Source organism: Plectrocnemia conspersa, unplaced genomic scaffold (assembly GCF_051122295.1).
Source record: "Plectrocnemia conspersa isolate PC_06_02 unplaced genomic scaffold, ASM5112229v1 ptg000002l, whole genome shotgun sequence".
NCBI lineage: Eukaryota > Metazoa > Arthropoda > Insecta > Trichoptera > Polycentropodidae > Plectrocnemia > Plectrocnemia conspersa.
Window position 1 is genome coordinate 22,788,853 of NW_028277166.1, and position 19,620 is coordinate 22,808,472.

Consider the following 19,620-nt stretch of genomic DNA (forward strand, 5'->3'; position numbering starts at 1 on the left):
CGAATTGCGCTTTCAAATGATGCGCGCTAATTGTTCATTTGTAATTTATCGTCTAGAATAGTACGAGAGTAGGTGTTTCTATACCCATACTGACATACTCTGGGTTTGGTCGCACGCAATACACTCGCAAAGACAATACACCCGCAGGGACTCGTCGTCAAAGGGCGTCGGTTTTCCGCTGCCAATTAACGCGAAAGCCATTACTCAGCGCGGCGTCTCGTTGAATCACAAATTACTACATGTGAAATTTTCACAATGCGAAAGCTCGAAAGTTAAGCCTGTATTTGGTGCGCGGGGAGGGAAAAGTTCCCGGGCCACCGCGGGCCAATTTTCCGAGGTACGTGACGGGATGTAGATGGACGTTAGTGATGTGACGTCACTACGTGCTGCACGTCCCCGGTGGGCCAAAAAAGGGAAAAGGGTCTGAAGTTTTCGGGGTAAAAGGTTCGTTGACTTTGTGGCCGTAAAAGAGATTTGTTTGTTCTTGAATATGACGTGATTTCGGCATTGTGTTACTCGGCGGCGTGAGAGATCGCGAGTTGCCAAAAAACTATGGGAAAAGTTTTAGGCCCTCTTTTTTGCTTTAGTGTCTCTAAAATTTTAGTACATATTATATAGAATAAAGTGTATTCATGTGTATAGTTCTATATATTATATAATTTTTAGTATAATACATAGTACTTGATAAATATCAGATTATATATATACATATGTGGTGATTACATGCATGAAAACATTTTAGGAAAAAAAGTTTTTTTACATTTATCAGTACATTCTAAGATGATAATAAGTAATTAGTATTGATAATTTTTTGGTAACATTGAATTTGATTTAATTATTAATTTTGATTTAAATTAGTAAATATTATTATTTTAAAATAAATAATATATTTTAATATTATCTATATATAAAAACCGTATAATTCAATCTTTAAACTTTTTTCATATAATTTGTTTCTGTTACAAAACAAATCTCATTGTCAAGTTAAGTAATTTAAGTTGAGCTTTTTTTAACTTTAGTATATTTCTTTAAAAAAAATACAATAAATATCTACACATATAAAAACACATTTATTATATAAGACAGGATAGCTAAATATATTATTTAATTATTCTTCTCTCACAAGTGTACCCCTATCACTGAGAAACTTCACAAACTGTTGACTCTTAATTATACTATAGATTTATTCATTAATTTTAATTATTTGTTCACGGTAAAATATTGTTTGATTTTCTTGGTACGGAAAAAGTACCTCTATATATTCAGAACACAATATATCGTTCAAACTCAAACACAATTATACAAAGACATTCGTACAAAGGCAAAATTTGAACACACACACAATATGTGTATTCGAAAACATTCCGAAAATAGAATCTCACTCATGCCTAAATGTAAAAACGAATCTGATTTAACGTCCTGAAAATATTCAATGATTGAAATTCTTTAAATTTAATTTGGAACGACGTAGGAAGAACATCGATTATTTGTACAATACGAGATCACATTATTAGCAATGGGATGAAGAATAATGCTACGTATAACCGTGGTACAGCTCAAACACAAATTCTACGAATTGTGTGGGAGTCGCAAAGTTATCCAAAATATAATATTAAGTATTCTGGGCACTAATGGTGAACCAGGCAATATCGAGGAGCGAATAAATATTGTTAACCTGAATTGTGGTTGTTATTATAAGGTCAGATCCACTAGAGCTTTAATTAGCATAATTTAATCTAATAAGATAACCGTAATGATATTTTTATAGATCTTAGACTAATTATTGTCTTTCTTTCAAAGTAGACAAATTTTCAATAATCTATATTTGCTCTTAATCTCATTAATTATCAACATTATTACCTATTATAAAATATGGATAATGGTTCGAAAAAATATTTTTGAGACATCAAAGAAGCGGCTAATATGTGATATAATAATGTTGCATGTCGAGTTGTATTTTTCCTGTAGCTGAGATTCGTCGTGATTGCTCTCTGGACGATCCGCTAATGATCAGTTAAGGTCTGTATGATCTAGACTGGTAACTTAGATATTGCGGGTTTGAGCCAAGACAGCAGATTCAAATTTTTATTTATTAAAAATATGCACTTATATTTAAAAATATACCCTAAGTGCAAAATAAGTTTATTGATTATTAAATAACCGGCTAGTACAGTTTTATCCCGTTGTAACGCATTGGGCTTACGTCTGTCAGGCTACAAAGCAAGATAAAAAAAATGTCTCGAGTTGATGCAGTCTTCTGACTTGTCTCTGCTATTGTGACACTGAAACAACTTCGTGCCTCAGTGACTCAGTGTCACATATTTTATGAAACACATCCTTAAAAAGTGTTTTAGCATAAATGGAAACGGTTCAGATGAGCACAAAGACAATCGGTAATTGAAAAGTCGAAAATCAATAATTATGTGCGCATCCTTTCCAAACAAATAGTAGTTTTTCGGCAGTACTAATGAGTGAAAAATGTCTCGAAATGGATGTTAGGTAGACCGTGCAATATTTTAAATTATTATCGCAATTATTTGGTCATAAGATCTCTCCAATCCATCTTTTACTGTGTTGGGAATATATTGTGTGTGACCTCATTTTTAAGATATGTTATTCTCCTTTTTGTTTCTTCTAAATCGAGTTACTTTTGAGTCCTATTAAATTGTGTAAGTAGGTAAGACTTCTTGGGATTTTTTAAAAATATCTGCGGTTGTTTTAATTTTCATCTAGTATGTTTTTGTTGAAAAAATGATTTCGTGATTCTCTTATCTTAATTGTTTTGATCAAGATATTAAGGGCTTATCTAAGTTGTGAAGCAAAAGTATTAGATACGAACCAACGTTGGCATGGTTATATTGGCAATTTTAAACGGTAATAGATTTACCAAAGTCTTCCTGTGAGACGACGAATCGGATTGGGGGTTTAGGTAGCAATTTCTCAAAATCGGCGAAACTTGAGCCCGTAACCTATTGATTCGATTCAACCATTTGGCGATCGTGACGGGCAAACATTTCATGATATCAAAATGGTCCTTTGCAGGATATGTCTGTCGGCTTCTGGTCCGATAATGAAGGGGACGTGCCAAGAATCGCACAATTTGCCCAGGTCATGGTTCAACGACGACCCGGATACGGACAGAGTATAAATTCGGCAAGGATAACATATTTCACACGTAGTGCCAAAGACCCCTCGTGGCCTTTGGCCAAATGTTCGACCTGGTGCCAAAGCCAATCCAAATCCACACACGTCCAAGTTGGATATGCTAACGCGGAAAGCTCCAAGAGCAAATCCCGGCTTTAATAATTCGCCGGGAAAAAGTAATCAGGGACTTAAAATAATTATTACATAAACGATTTTCGCTGAGCAAACAGGTAAGAACTTTCAATCAGGCAAGGAGTAAACTTTAGAATGTACTTAATCGAAACTTTTTGATTACAGTACCGACGGATTTATACAAGAGATTGTACTCTTGAATATAACCAGATTAAATTTTTAGAATATGTTTTATTCAAACATATAATTATATTATAATAAATTAATATCGAACTATGTCTTATTTTAAAAGCCTATTTTTTAAACATTAAATCAGCTAAAAAATAAGGTTTGACATGCTAAGCAACAAGCTGTGACTTTTCTATATAGTAAAATATATTTTAATCGTTAGCATGAATTAGTTGTTTACAGTCATAATTTTCCATACATATAATAAATTATAAGGGTATGTTTCAAGGGTCGGTTTTATTGGTTATCCCATAAGTTATGCGCCTTTTATTTACATGTATTTGAACATACAAAAACACACTTTTAGATATTTTTAATAAAGAATATATTTCCTATATTTTTTTCAACCTTCTACCATGTTTGTCCCAAACTTCAATTCCCATCTCGAAAAGCTTATTTGCCATTAGGCGGAAAAATCTTCCCTTTTCTGAATTCATACACTTTGGAACAGTTAGTATCTGATGGGGTAATGTCGGGGGAATATGGTGGAAAGCACAATATTTTGCTTATCTAATGTCATGTTTACACATGTGCGCGTTGAAATTATAAAAAAAATACTTTTTATGACATTAGATGATAATAAATTTAACCGTCATGTCTGCAACAGTTCTTTAAAAAAATTCAAGACTTAATTTTTGAAGTAACTTCTCAAACAATCGTTTTCTTCTCATAAGATACTGAATATATCGCTTAGTTATATTCATTTTTAATTTTAATAAGAGATCAAAATTTACTCTTACTTGTTATTATAAGCGTTACAAAAAGTTACGGTAATATATATATTATTAAAAAATGATTACATCATCGTATTATAAATTAGTTTTAACTAGCGTTTAACGATCAATTATCTTTATAAACAAATTTGTGAAGTACTCAAAACTATTTTTTTATGTAACGGTTACTAAAAGATTTAACTATCGGAAGCTATGTATAAGTTAGACGGTAAAAAATAGAGAAGGCGTAAGACTTTGGTATTGGAAGCAATAACTTTTTTCGATGCAAAGATTTTATAAGTTTATCTAAAAATTAAATACAATAAAAATATTTATGTGTTCTATATCATTGCTTTTAAATTATATCTTCTACATAATTTATTTATACATAGTATACCTATCGATACATAGTATACATAGTAAACTATCGATAAGAAAAGGACATTGTTTGCAAACTTAAAACTGTAACTGCCCCGCCATTATTATGTATTTATCGCATGTGTTCATTTGTAAATTATTGTTCGAGCCGAGCGTAATAATTTATTATTTAGTATGACCAAGGCTGTTGGAAAATTTGCGTTCGTGTTACTGCGCCCCAAGCGGCTTCTGCAGATAAAATCGTCGCAGGCTTTCACTAATTATTTTATGAAGAGCCTTACTATTTATTCATTCTAATGTATGGGTGTTAATTTAAAAAAAAAACATTATTAAATAATTTTTAACGTACATAAAGCGGGGTGCCTCAATAAATGTGCTGTATCTAACTAATTTGTTTGTTGAGTCCATAGACTAGACCGTCGCCAAGTACAATGTCTGTGTTAAAAGCGCCATAAACCAGATCTAACTTCACACAATGTATTACTTTGGACTTCTAATGGTCTTTGTGTTATTTATTTATTTTACAGTTTTTAGTTTTATTTGTACAAAAAAGCCATTATTATAATTTTAATTTAAAAATTAACACTTTATTGAATATATATTTTTTAACGTTCAAAAAATAAAAGATATAATACAAACTTTTACAGCGAAACAACGCGTAAAACTTATTGAATTTTACTTTGACAATCAGCGCCCGATTTATTTTATCTAAAGAGCGTACATGCGTTATTTTTGCAGAGCAACGATCTGTTTAAATATCTCACGAAATAGAAATCTTCGCTAAAGTAATATATAGAAAAATATTTAACGTATACAGCATACCACAGATGAAGAACCAATATTATATATAGCATGGCTTTGGTTGCAGCAGGATGCTCAAAATATTTTTTTAGAAAATTTCCATATTCATTAGATTAATTGAATTACTTTACTCTGATAGCATGTCTTCAGATTTATTTGTTTACTGTTTTATTAAAAAGTCATTGTTTATTAATAAACCTTAATATATTTTAAAGTAAAACAATAAATTTATAAAAAAATCTATGCGTTATATACGATAGTTATGTAGTACTAATATTAAAAGAAATTTTATCATTTAATGTACATATGTAAGTTAATTAATCAAAATATTTTTTTAATGTTTTTTCAATGCTCTATGATGGCCATTGTACACAAAATAGTTATAACATAAATTAAATATAAATAAAGGGCACACTTAAATGGATAAATACCAACCAAAAATTTTGTTTAGCTCCTTATATCACAGAATACATCCTTGTGCTTAGCTAGCTCGTTATAAAGCTAGATGACGCGTGCGATAGGTGCGTTTTCAAGCTCTGACCTCCTGGCGCGACGGGAAAGAATAAAGGACGCGGTCACAACTCTATATGGCACTCTAAAGTCACTGATCCTTAACTACTGCAAAAAGTGTTTCATTGACTAGATGCTACGACGAGTTTCTTTATTGCTTTTAGCGTTGTGATACAATTCAATGAATTGTATCATAACACTACTAGCAAAAAGGCACACAATTAATTTAATTTAAACCAAAAATCGCCAAAAAATGAATAATTAAAGAAACCGCCTCAAGCATTTTTAAAAATTGCTTTATTAAGTACACGCTACACTGGGAATACAATTAATTTAAAAGTAATCTAAAAACTCTCACAATCTGAGATTTTTAGTCAAATAAAAATATATTATTATTATTGCTAAACATTTAAGATGTTTTCACTTAATATAATCATATTATTGGGTGACTAAATTTTAGAAATGATTATTATTATTTAATATTTTTATTAATATTAGTATTATTATTATTATTATTATTAGAAAGCTTATTTTTTATTTTAAAACAATAAACAATACATATTTAAATATAACATTTAAAAATACTTTATTTTTATAATACGCTATATTATAGTTTTAAATATGTATATGCTACTAGTGAATGTGTATCAGTGAAAATATATTTTTACAAGTGAAAATATATTTTTACAAGTGAAAATATAATTTATCTAGTAGTTTCTTATATGCTGCTTTTGACTTTTATTTGCTAGACGTGAAACGTTTAAAAAAATGCTAATCTTCAACTGACTTTATAGACTAGTAAAAATATGTATCAAAAATAAATTCGAATATGATTTTTCTGAATCGATTTTTTTTCTTATACGAACATTTTTGCGTAACGTTCTTAGTTTAAACAACTAAAGATTTGGGCACTTGTGTTCTGTTACTGTGTTATTTTTCACCGGATAATGCTATTTAATGGAAATATAATATTGCATTTATTTGTATTTTTATTTTTACCATTTCATTTTTAAAATGTATTAATTAATCTGCCCAAAATTCCGAACGTCACGTACGTCAGCGTAATAAATAAATTTTCTTAGTAAATTGCAATACACTTATTTACTTAATTTAGATTTATAACCCTTTAACGAATTATTAACGGTTGTATTTTTGCTCCTGTACCTATAAATACAAATATAAATAGAAATAAAATAAATATAGACATAGAATGTATGGAGAATGGCTAGACGTGAAACGTTTAAAAAAATGCTAATCTTCAACTGACTTTATAGACTAGTAAAAATATGTATCAAAAATAAATTCGAATATGATTTTTCTGAATCGATTTTTTTTCTTATACGAACATTTTTGCGTAACGTTCTTAGTTTAAACAACTAAAGATTTGGGCACTTGTGTTCTGTTACTGTGCTATTTTTCACCGGATAATGCTATTTAATGGAAATATAATATTGCATTTATTTGTATTTTTATTTTTACCATTTCATTTTTAAAATGTATTAATTAATCTGCCCAAAATTCCGAACGTCACGTACGTCAGCGTAATAAATAAATTTTCTTAGTAAATTGCAATACACTTATTTACTTAATTTAGATTTATAACCCTTTAACGAATTATTAACGGTTGTATTTTTGCTCCTGTACCTATAAATACAAATATAAATAGAAATAAAATAAATATAGACATAGAATGTATTTAAATTACATAAACAATAATATAGAACACGTAGTACTAAAAATACATTAATATTAATCAATTTAATAAATGTATTTTTTTTTTATAAAATTAAATTCTAAAATACAATTACAATGAATTCCGTACAAATAACTGGAATTTATATATAATAAAAATTCGAATCTCAGAATTCCAAAAAGTAACAAGAATTGAATTCCTGATGTGTATCATATTCACTGAACCGTTTTAACAATTAATTTGATGTTGGTCTGATGATTCATCTTGTTAATCCAGTAATATTATATTTAATTTTTCCTTCTCTAAAATTGTGTATTTTTAATATTTATAAAATGTTAATAAAGTAAACAACGAATAGTTTATTAATTAATAAAATAAATGACGGCAAATAAAAATACCAAAAGGTGGTTTCTCATATTGAACACTACTGCTTTTTTTTTTTTTTTTCTAGAAACCGAAAAAATTTTAGCATTTATTCATAGCGTCCAACTTTGTCCAAGATATATTTAAAGTCAATATTTATTCACTATATTAAATTGTATTTATCCTGTATTTACAGATATATTTCAAAATTTCGCTATATAAAATATTTTGATCTCTTATTTCCACGTATTGAAGTAGCATGTTATTGATCGTTAGCACGTTCAGCTAAATAACTTTTAATTTAAAAGTTGACCTATAAATGTCCGGTAAAATGATATGTGCAAATGTAATTTCGCTACTGTTCATACTAGAGGAGACAGAAAGACACTTTTTTTTCTACAGTATATGTAACAATTAAAGACACACGTAAAAAACATTTATTAAAAATATGCACCTAACAAAATAACTAATTAATTCAAGCTTAAAATGGAACTATCTTGATTTACAATGTACGTAAAAACCCTTCCGTTTTCATTACACTGACTGTAATATCCACGCTTTCTATAATAGTATCCCATTCATATACTTTCACCATGAGCTCAACCAAATTGCTCGATTCCCGGCACGTCCTCTTCATTATCGGACTTTCCGACGGATAGGTATCCTATATCTCATATAGTAGGTATAACCGACCATTTCGGTATCTTAAGATATTCTCAGATTACGTACAAGGAAGCGCCAAGAATATGGATGTAACGCCAATCCGGCAGAACGGCCGTGGGTTTTGGAAACGAATCGCTGTTTACGCTTTCGTTTGATTTATGTACGAATGAAAGGGGTTTGCGCTCGGATCCGGTCGCTATTATTCAACATCGCTAAATTGGCAGATGAGTAACGATACGTGCAAAGTACGATATTATAGCAGTAATTACTTTTCGTTCCCAGTGTATGTAGCTATTCCGTCTACGAGTGGTACATAAGTTGCTGCTTCATTTAAAAAGTAATAAGTTTTGTTTTACATATTTGTCTTAAGTCCGCAATGGTGGCAAGCATATTATACTAAATTTGATGTATTGTTATGTAACTTGAACTGGTAACAACTAGGTAGAATAATTAGTATAACAATGTTGTATTTCTTTACTACAAATATAAAATCAGAATAAAATGTTTGCATTATTAATTTTTCATAGAAATAAATTTTAACATGATACTATTGCTTTAACTTAATTACTACAAGTTTTATTTTTTAACATTTTAAATCACAACGTTTAAGCACTTATTTTTTTTCTTATAAGGTAATAAAAATAATTCTTATGACACTAAATATATAAGCCTATTTTCTAATCATCTGAAATTTAAATATTGCAGTGAAATATTACAAGACTATAAATTATACCAACTATTAAAAAATGGACAATATTTTCACTGATGTACGAGTACCATTGCAATATATATGCCCATTGTGTTTTTCAATTTCAGAAATTTCAGAAATAACCTATATTTTTGTGGTGTTGCAGCTATAGAGTTTCTTAATGGCTTATTTTATTTTATTTTAATTTTTATACATCAATATAAATCATGTTTAAATTACATTTAATTAAAATAAATACTATATAATTAAATATATATATGTAAGAACCTGTATCTATCATTCAAATTGTAATTTTCAAATCCTTTTAATATGACGAATATATATAAATATTTGAATATTTTTTAGTAAACTATTTGATATTCGATAAGTAAAAAATATCAAATATTTAATAGCTCTACTTGTAGTAGGTATATACACAAGTGATAAAAAAAGATCGAGACTATCATGTTTTCTCGTATTAAGATGAATAGTGAGACAATCCCTTGGGCAAACTATGGCGAATACTTCGGTCATCCAATTCAGACTCCCACCTAAATTGAAAGAGACAGATGGAAGTTATATGGCAAAAATAACTCATAACCATTTTTTAGCTAGGGCTTCAGTAGCAAAAATATAATTTCGTGGTATAAATTACTAATATGGCTACTGCTGACATATTCTTGTATGATCTAGTTCTAGTATATCTCATGTTTCTTCACACTAAATGGCATAAATGCTTACGCGAAAAGTTGGTTTAAAAACAATTTAAGAATAAATTTATTAATATTGAAAAACTAAGCATAAAATGTTAGATGATCTGTATCCAGGTGATTTCTGCTGTGATACATACTCATTGTTAGTTTCGCCATTTGTATTTTTGCTTTTTATAATATGTTTTATATAAGCTATTTACGATAGAAACATAACTACTGTCGATTAATTGTTTATTATTTTTACGACACGCTCTTAATTTATGTGCGACTAAAGAGCTATTTTTATTAAAATTAAAATAAAATATTTGTCAAAAGCAAAAAAATCCGCTATATACAGATGTCATAACGATTTACCCTATGTGTATTATCACTTGAATAATTCATATCATTTATTACCTTAAGTTATATATCATATTAAATTAAGGTTAGTATGTATATAAATTTAGAAATATTTTTTTCTAATAGGATTTTGCTTTTTATATTTTTTTCCTACGATTTTATCTACATTGTTAATAAAATACTTGCTCAATTTTTCAATTTTATGATAATAGGAAGACTTGCTGTGCAAATGATTTTAAATATCTCGTATAGCATTTGTCGTCAATTTGTCATAGCAGTTTTATGTGCGAGTGTGATTTTGCGCGAATTGTTCAAGTACGTGAAAATGAATTGTACCCTTGAAAGCGCCGACGTGACGACACGTAGTCTCTTGTTCTTTTTTGTCCTCGCAAAACGTATATATAAAAAACGTGATAAAATAAATCCAACATATTCGAATAAAAGTGAAAAATAAAATATATTAAACGTAATGGTATTCAAGCTGCGCCCGCTCTTTTTATCTCAAGGGCCATAAAAATTATTAATATAGTAATTCTTATTCTGTGAATAAAACACAATTTTTCGCTATGGCTGAAATAAAAGAAAATGCCTATCTGTAAGAACATAAACAATGGGAAAATATTTTTTGGCCAGCACTTGTCCTTTATTCGTATTAAAATATTGTCTTATGTCAAAGTTTTAGTGGTTCATAGATGTAAAATCTAGGTTTACGATGAAATTTTATTGTCGTACGAGCTCCTAAATACCTTATATGCTGGCGATAAAACCATATTTATATTACGGATAAAATGACAGGGCTATGTTTATTTATTCAACTTAAACATACATTCAATCTTTGCCGGAATTATATAACAAGTTTTTTATAAGCGCAACGTAAAAAAATACACAATAGTTATTATTTGTATGTTAACTTTATTTTAGTTATTATAAATATTTAAAAAATGTAACATATGAGGCCTCTAAAATATAGGAAAGTATAAACCATACTTTACATTTTATCACAAATCATTTTCTATGTCATTATCCCAAAACATGTTTGTTGAGTTTACTTAAAATATGTTCAACTCTGCGTATAATTTAGTTTTTGCCTTTAAACTTTAACCCTTTATATGTTATGAGATTTTATAATAAACAGCTACGTAGATTTTCTTATTTTAGGTAGAAAATGTTGATGATTAATTGCGAAATATTCAATTACATTTGAGCTTAAAAAATGTCAGGTTATGATTTATTTAATATTTTAAATAAATAATTTTCTATATTGCAATTTTTATTTAAGAAAAATGCATTGATTTTTTTTTTTTAATACGATATTAACTTCCGGATAACTAAAACGTTATAAGGTATTTAAGTGCCTCAAATTTTCAGTTCAATAATTGTTGGCAGGAATAATTTATAAAAATATTTTTTAATAAATTTATTAATAGTAATAATAGCAAGTTTGTTTGTAAAAAGTGTCACAATAAAATTTATTTTATATTTTTCATATATTCCCATATCACATATATTTTTAGCAAATCCGAGATAAAAGCAATGGAAAACCTATCCTTACCGTTTTCCAAGAAAAGCTTCGATGTTTAAGTCTCCATTCTTAGTGAATAAAGGAAAGGATTAAGAATAAAAATATATTTTTAATATAAATTTAATATATGTTATATAATTGAACATATTTATTTTAATGTAATATTGACTAGACTTAAGATCAGGTTCATATTAATTTTTGATATTAAATTGACATTTTTTTTAAATATATCTTTTGTCCACATAATGACATTTTTAGCGTTTATTATATTAAAACTTAAACTCAACAAATACGGCCACAGTCGTAAGCTCTGAAGCGATTATCCTAATCACATACAAAGTTGGCTTGTTGATCCGACAGCCAATTAAAAAGTGGTACGATAACTTTTCGCGGCCCTAACTAAATTTTCCGCCGACGCAATTTTTCCATTTGCGAATTTCTACAAGCTCAAGTTTTTCTTTCTCTTTCTCTCCTTCTCTTTTTGGTCGGTCACAAACACCTTTTTCGAAAAAGCCGTCAGGGATCGCGAGACCGCAATTTCGAAAGCTCCCCGGACGGTACAGCGTAATGCACGTGCCGAATAAGTTTTGCGGCGTTAAGAGTGAAAAAATAACTTATTTACGGATTAAAAAAGAAACATAAAATTTTGCCACCCTGTGGCTCTACAAAACGTCAGTGTTTTTAAAACTTTCTATAGAACGATCCTTGTTTTTTTTATTTTTAATATTTATTTGCTGCAAATATTTTTTCAATTATTTTTTATAAGCATAAATCTGTCTGTCTAAATATTTAGGTTGTTGTTAGGGCAATTGTTTCGATTAAAATAATAATCATGAGGCAGTAGTAGTTATCAAATATAATAAAAAAGTCACACTCTTAATGGCATGCCAACATTTGTATATATTACAAATTAGTTGTTGAGTGCAAAGTAATAAAATTTCAGAATCATGCTCAATTCTGGTTTAATAAAATTAGATAAATCAGCCTTCACAATATCTAGGAATACGTATTATTTCAGAAAGTCTAAGTAACAATTATTATATTTTTTAGCAAGACCATATATTTCAGCGAACTATTGCTTGAGAAACGCTGTATTAAGCAACGTCGAGAGTGAAATCAAGTGGCAGGCGAGCTTAACAACCTGGAAAAAATATCACATAACCAAACTCGGCTTGAGAGTTTTACGACGCGGTTATAAATTTATTATGAATAAGATTTCAAAAAAAAAATCGACGTAAGAATATAAAGTAAAAAGGCAATTGTTGGATTGAGACAAAGAGATCCCTCCGGGAGATAGTAGTTTTCTTTTAGGATAAGCTTTTCGAAGAAAGTGTTTTGGAACCGCAGCGGGAGTGGGCTGTCGACTTTCAATAAATTGGCTTTTTATCACAGAGATGTAAGTGCGAACGGGGCAAAACGGGCTCTCGTGATATTGCCTGTTTGGTAGTGTGATACTGACTTCAGATAAATTTGAAAAGTGAAATTTGAGTTCAGGGGGAAAATTTGCTTAAATTAAAAAAAAATAATAATAATGTGTTATATATATAATATACTGACTAAATCTATAACTTTATTATGTTGTCAATAGAATTTTATACAATTAAAGTATATATGTATATCAACTTATTTTAAATATAACCATATAGGCTAAAAATAAAATATGCTTTGAGAAGTAAATCTTCAATTAAAAGTTTATGTACCTTAGGAATATATTTTTTTGATAGATTTGAGTTTTCTAAAAATTAAACTACAAAAAAAACGTTCGGCTTCCGCGTAAATCAATCGACAACATACCAAGCTTATTGTCACTAGACCAAAAATTATTTTAAGGCGCACAAAATTTAATTGAAAGTATGTTTGTACTACCATATTTTAAATACATCCCTAAAGAATTACTTCTAGCAAGAACAAAACTGCTAAAATATTAAATACGAAATTTTTCAATAGTTAATATTAGCGAATATTGAGTAATTGCTTTCTTGTTCTTTTAAACAAATATAGCTTGTTCTTTAAGTATTTTTCAATTCATAAATTATAATCGTTATTTTTTTCTATACAACAGTATTTTACTAGTGTTAGATATAAACGAAATCGAGCTATGATTTAGGCAATTTTTGGTGGAATATGTTTTCTGTAAGAAATTAATTATGGATTCCACATAGTCTCTTCATATACAGCTTTTCCATATTTAATTGCAAATATCACACAAAATGGCAACCCTTGTCTCCAATTTCATTTATTATTTCCACTGAAACTTCATCGCTACCCGGGTATTTCTTCATTATCAGTTTCGTTATAGATTTATAAGTATCTGCAGGTGAGATATCTGGTTCAAATCAAATAAATTTTTTGGATAAATCTGTTCATCAGGATATTTATTTTTTCTGTTTTCAAGATGTGTTTGTGTCTTTTTTAGATGTATTTAATCTTCTGCAGGGTCAATTTAAATTTTTCATTATTTTTTTGAGTTTCAACTTTATGTTTTTTTTTCATCAATCATTAAATCATTTATTTAAATTCGAAATTAAAATAAATAAACGTTTAAAATTTTTGTATTATTATTAGAGAATTTATTTTCTAGGCTTAAAAACACCAGTTTATTAAACCACAGTTTGTAAAAGAATTTTATCTACGTGAGAACTGCTTTCTATCTTTGCATTAAAGTTCACTGAAATATTGTTATTTTCCTTGTAGAAATTAAAGCGAATGTACGTTCAAGAGATTTATAAAACCGAGTCTTCGGATTCTGCCGTAAGTACATACGCTTGAAGAAAATTGATTTTGCAAGGATGAGTATTTACTTTTAAGTGAATAATTCTCTTATTTATTGAATTAAATCTAATAACTGCGTTATTCGTTTTTAGCGTTATTATGATTTCATTTTTATTACCTAAAAAAAATAATGTGTTTCAGAAAATAAACTTTAAATATTAACATTGTCATTTTTAAACCTAAATACTATGAAAACACACCAATCCATTAATCTCACGTATCGAAAACTACGATAGAAACAACTTTAATTTAAATATAACACTTGATACCAAAGCACGTATTGCTTTAGAGCAGCGGTTCTTAACCTTTTCAAAGTCACGGTGCACTTTTGATCATGGGAAAAAGTGGCGGTGCACCAGAATTAAGAGGTCGAAAAAAATATGTGGACATAATTTTTATTACATATTTAAAAAAAATAATAGTTACATACAAAATTACATACAAACTTTTTACATCTTTTTTTAAATTAAATTATATAAAAAAGCTTAGTATTGAAAATAAATTTAGGTGGTTAATTTTGCCCTAGAACCAATTTTTAATTACGTGTTTTATTAAAAATATTTGTATTATTATTTAAAGGTGCTCTTTGGGTGGCAAATCTAAGTGGTGCATTTTCCCCCTTTTGTTTACCCAAAATGACGTTCCTGCTTAACATAATGGAATTTATATAATCAATCAAAAATGAATTAATGTGATACCTGAGCTTGTTGGCTTTTGCAGATATCAGAAATATTACGTCGAATATTTTATGTAGTTACCCTGAATTCTTCGTTTAAATTTTTTTCTGTCTTTCTCGTTTTTTAGTTTTCATATTAGTTGTTGTTGAGAAACCAAGCTCACACAAATATGATGTTGAAAACTGTAACAAAATGTTCAGTGCCTTGATGTAAAGAAGTGAATATTCCTCTTGGACAGTAATCCAAAAATTCTTCATAGTTATTTCGGAAAATTTAATTTTTAGAGTACGATCAGTCGACAATGAGACTAATTTAATGATTTCGTATCCGGTCATACTTTTTTATATTTAAGAATGGAAAATAATGTGCAATTTTATCTTCCAATAAAGTTAAATGTTCTATTATTGCGGAAATAACTTCCTTGGGAATGTTTTCGTTAAGTGAACATATCTACTTTTTTTCTATTATTTGATTTTTCGAAAGAGTTATTTTTTTCCGAAATCCTGTCAATTTGTCAATGGATGTCATGAATTTTTCGTTTTTTCCTTGAATGCTTGTGTTAACGTTATTTAAGTAATTAAAAATATCTGCTAAATATGCCACTTAAGCATACCAATCATTCTTCTGAAGACATTTTACAAAATCATCCATACCTTCATTTCAAAAAAAGATTAACAATTCATTCTTAAGTTCTATGAATCGGCATAAAACTTTACCCTTAGATAACCACCTGACTTCAGTGTGAAAAAGCAAACAGTCGTACATAGCTTCCATAGAAATGCAAAGTTTTTTAAACATGCGTGTTTTTAAAGGTCTTGATTTTATGAAATTCACTATATTTACAACATGATTTAGTACAGGTTTTAGTGTTGCTGGTAATATTTTCGAAACTAAAGATTCTCTATGTAAAAAACAGTGCGTAGATATAATATTAGGTTTTCTTGTCTTTGCAAGGGTTACAAATCCTTTAAATGAGTCTACCATTGAAGGAGCACCATCCATACAATTCCTACACATAGCTCCCATGATATTTTAAATTGTTCTAAATATGAATAAATAAGATCAAAAACATCTTGTCCTGTCGTATGCTCGGTAAGTTCTTTGCAGCATAGATATTAATTCACTATTTTGTTTTCATTTATGAAACGAACGAATCCTAGTATTTGTGCCTTACCGCTAATGTCAGTAGATTCGTCGACTTGTAAAACAAAATATCGCTTGGAAAGTTTATCGTTAACTGTTTTCTCAGTATCATCCGACATATTTAATTATTTTTTTTATTGTATCGTTTGAAAGAGGAATTTTCGTAATTTCCTTTTTGCTTTATCACCAAACATAATTTTTCCTATTTCACAATATGCAAGTAAAATTAGAGACTCTGCTAAAGTATGTGGTTTTAATTGTACAGCAATCAATTCAGCATTCTTGTATGACGCCAGTTGTGCCTTATCAGAAATTTTAAGTTTTTTCAAAATATTTCGCTTTTTTATTTTGCATGCTTAACAATCTTTTGAAGTAATCTTTACTTTTTGATGCAAGATCGGCGTGCTTCGTAGTGAATTGGCGATTTAACTTGACTTAACTTAACTTAACCCGGGATCCCGGGATTCGGGATCCCGGGTTCCCGAACGATTTTCAATACCCGATGAGTCCCGGGATTATAAAACATAATCCCGAATTTTTCGGATTGGTTGATTTATCAAGCACAATCGAATTATCATTGACAACATCGTTATATTTCGTGTACAAACTTGCGCGAGTTGCATGTGTCATCTGTGAATCTTTGAGGCTGTGAGTCTAAACGTGCTTTTTCAGCAGCAGGCTGCTTAGGAACCAAAATCAGATCAAGTCTAAATGATAAAACACTTGATGCTTTGATGTTACTTCGTGAGTTTTATTCAAAATAATGTTTTCAATTAATTGTCTATGAATGTACATAGGTATGTACATACATTGTCAAAAGTTCATTTTTTTCTTCTCAAATAAATATATAAGACCTTCCCTTTTTTTTTTTATTATAATTTTTTTTTATTTTAAGTCCAAGACTAAAATTATACGTACCCTTATACATTGTACGTTATAAAAAACAGATGTAAAAATATATTGTATTATTCATTTTAAATTATTTTTATCGATAAAATAACGTGAAAATTATCCCGGGACTGGTCCCGGGATCCCGGGATCGACTAATTGCAATACCGAAATCCCGGGATCAAAATTTTGGCCCGGGATTGGAATCCCTAATTGTGGGGTATCACGACTATAATAAAATATAAATTGATTGAAACATTAAGATTTTAATTTTCTCGCGGTGCACTTGCAATAAGCTCGCGGTGCACTGGTGCACCGCGGTGCACCGGTTAAGAACCACTGCTTTAGAGGCTAAGAAACACTTTTCAATGGTTTCGGATCTTTAGCTATATATGTTTAAATTCCCACTTTTTTTTCGCATTGAATTGTAAAAGTTTTTTTATTTTAAATAAACTAAAAATCGTCATAAGTTTATTAAATAATATTTTTAAATTAATTATCGTTTTGTAATAAAAAAACTTTTTTATGTTTCAGAAGTCAACAGTACTCATTCAGAACTCTCGTGCGTTCAGTAAGAAGTAACTTATTTAATATTATGTTACATCCGTATTTCCTTCTCTTTTCGTTTAGCGAGTACAAGCGAGGTATTGGAGTCGTCGTATTTTTTACTTTTCCTTTAAATCAACTTCATAACAAAGGGTGTTACGACGATGAAAGAAAATATTGATAATTTTCTATACAAATTGAAAATTGATTTGGACATTCTTTGAAAAAATAAAAATGCGCAAATTTGCTAATAATTCAATATGAAAAAATGTGTATAAAAATACAAATTTTTCGCCAAGGGGAATAGGGCAAATTTACCAGGTCAGAATGAGGGGCAGTGGGCTGGCAAAGCGCCCACTCCCCGGGGTACTCTTGACTCGCTTAGCGCGTTATTTCCTTTTTGTTTGCGACCTTTTATAGCACTATACGAGTTCTAAATTGTGAACGGCGTGAACCCTTCGAACGAGTTGCAACACATTCAAATTAAAAATTAACCACACTGATAATCTTTAAGTTATTTGCTATGCAAAAAAATTATCATATCTTCCGAATATATTTTTCAATATTTTTTTATAGAAACAATTTATATAAATTTAATATTGCTGTCATGTAAATATATAAAAAATAATGCAATTTATTTTAATTTAAAATAATTTATTTTTAACCTTTAAAATAAAAAGCTATATTTTTATAAGGCCTCATATTACAATACGTATATAAGCGTACAAAGAGTAAAGTAAATGTCACAATACAATATGTATTGTTTTTTTTGTACATTTTTCTTGAATACAATGCTTTTCCAAAAATAACGGGGCACCGTAGTACGTGTTATTTTAAAAAAATAGTTAGCTCCTTTTGGTGTTTACAGATTCAACCGTTTTTGACATTATTCATTAGACCTATACCTTAGTTAAGGATCTGTTTAGTAACATTATTTTTTAAATTATAATAAAAAGGCATTTTATTTATAAAATGTATTAACAGTAAATGTGTAAGCCGATTAAAAAATCACGAAGTGAATTCAGAAATATAATCTTGTCAAAAAAACTATTTATTAATTGAAGCAATATATACAACAAATTTAGTTCATAATCTCAGTTATCATCTGTCTATCCTGCTTTTTAGTTATTTAAGTAGATTTTAGAGTTCAAGTTCTAAGACATAACCTTTTTTAATGAAACGCGTTTCCACCCGATTAAGTTGATTAAAAATAATTAAGCAAGCAAGCTGGGGACGAATAGGCATCCGGAACGGGAATAATTTTCTTTGCATAGGTAAAAAGCATTAATCAAGCGGCTTTGTGCCGGATCAAGAAGACACGAATTATACCTTAAGGTCTCTTTATTGCCGTATCTCATTTGACCACGGCCGTTCGTCTCACGGGGTGGGCTTACAAATTAATGGTCCGCTAGTTTCTGCACCATAAAATCTCCGCAAATTCTTTGGACACAGTGAGCACAGACAGATTAGATGTAATTGTTTGGCGGGGACGCAGATAATTTATTCAGAACGATAAATTAGAACTTGGGAAATAAACGCAAGAAAACTATTATATAGACGCACATTTTAAAATTAAAAAAAATAATAAAACTGTGGGCTTAGGATACATTTGCAACGACTAAATATTTATAATAAACTGTTTATACATGAATAATATTATATGCAAAATAAATTATTAAGTATATAAACACTAATACATTAATGACT

At 29.1% G+C, this 19,620-nt stretch overlaps 1 protein-coding gene across 2 annotated transcripts in view; it reads left to right on the top strand.

Annotated features, from left to right (window-relative positions):
• Positions 1-19,620, top strand: part of LOC148238093 (connectin-like) — a 115,843-nt gene that overhangs the window by 45,241 nt on the left and 50,982 nt on the right. The window contains exon 1 of one of the 2 annotated variants that reach the window (XM_088205096.1): positions 17,852-17,938. The exons of the other annotated variant lie outside the window; for it this stretch is intronic. The gene's annotated coding sequence lies outside the window, so the exon portion shown is untranslated. Of the gene's footprint in view, positions 1-17,851; positions 17,939-19,620 lie in introns of those variants that run through there. 2 annotated transcript variants of the gene reach the window in all.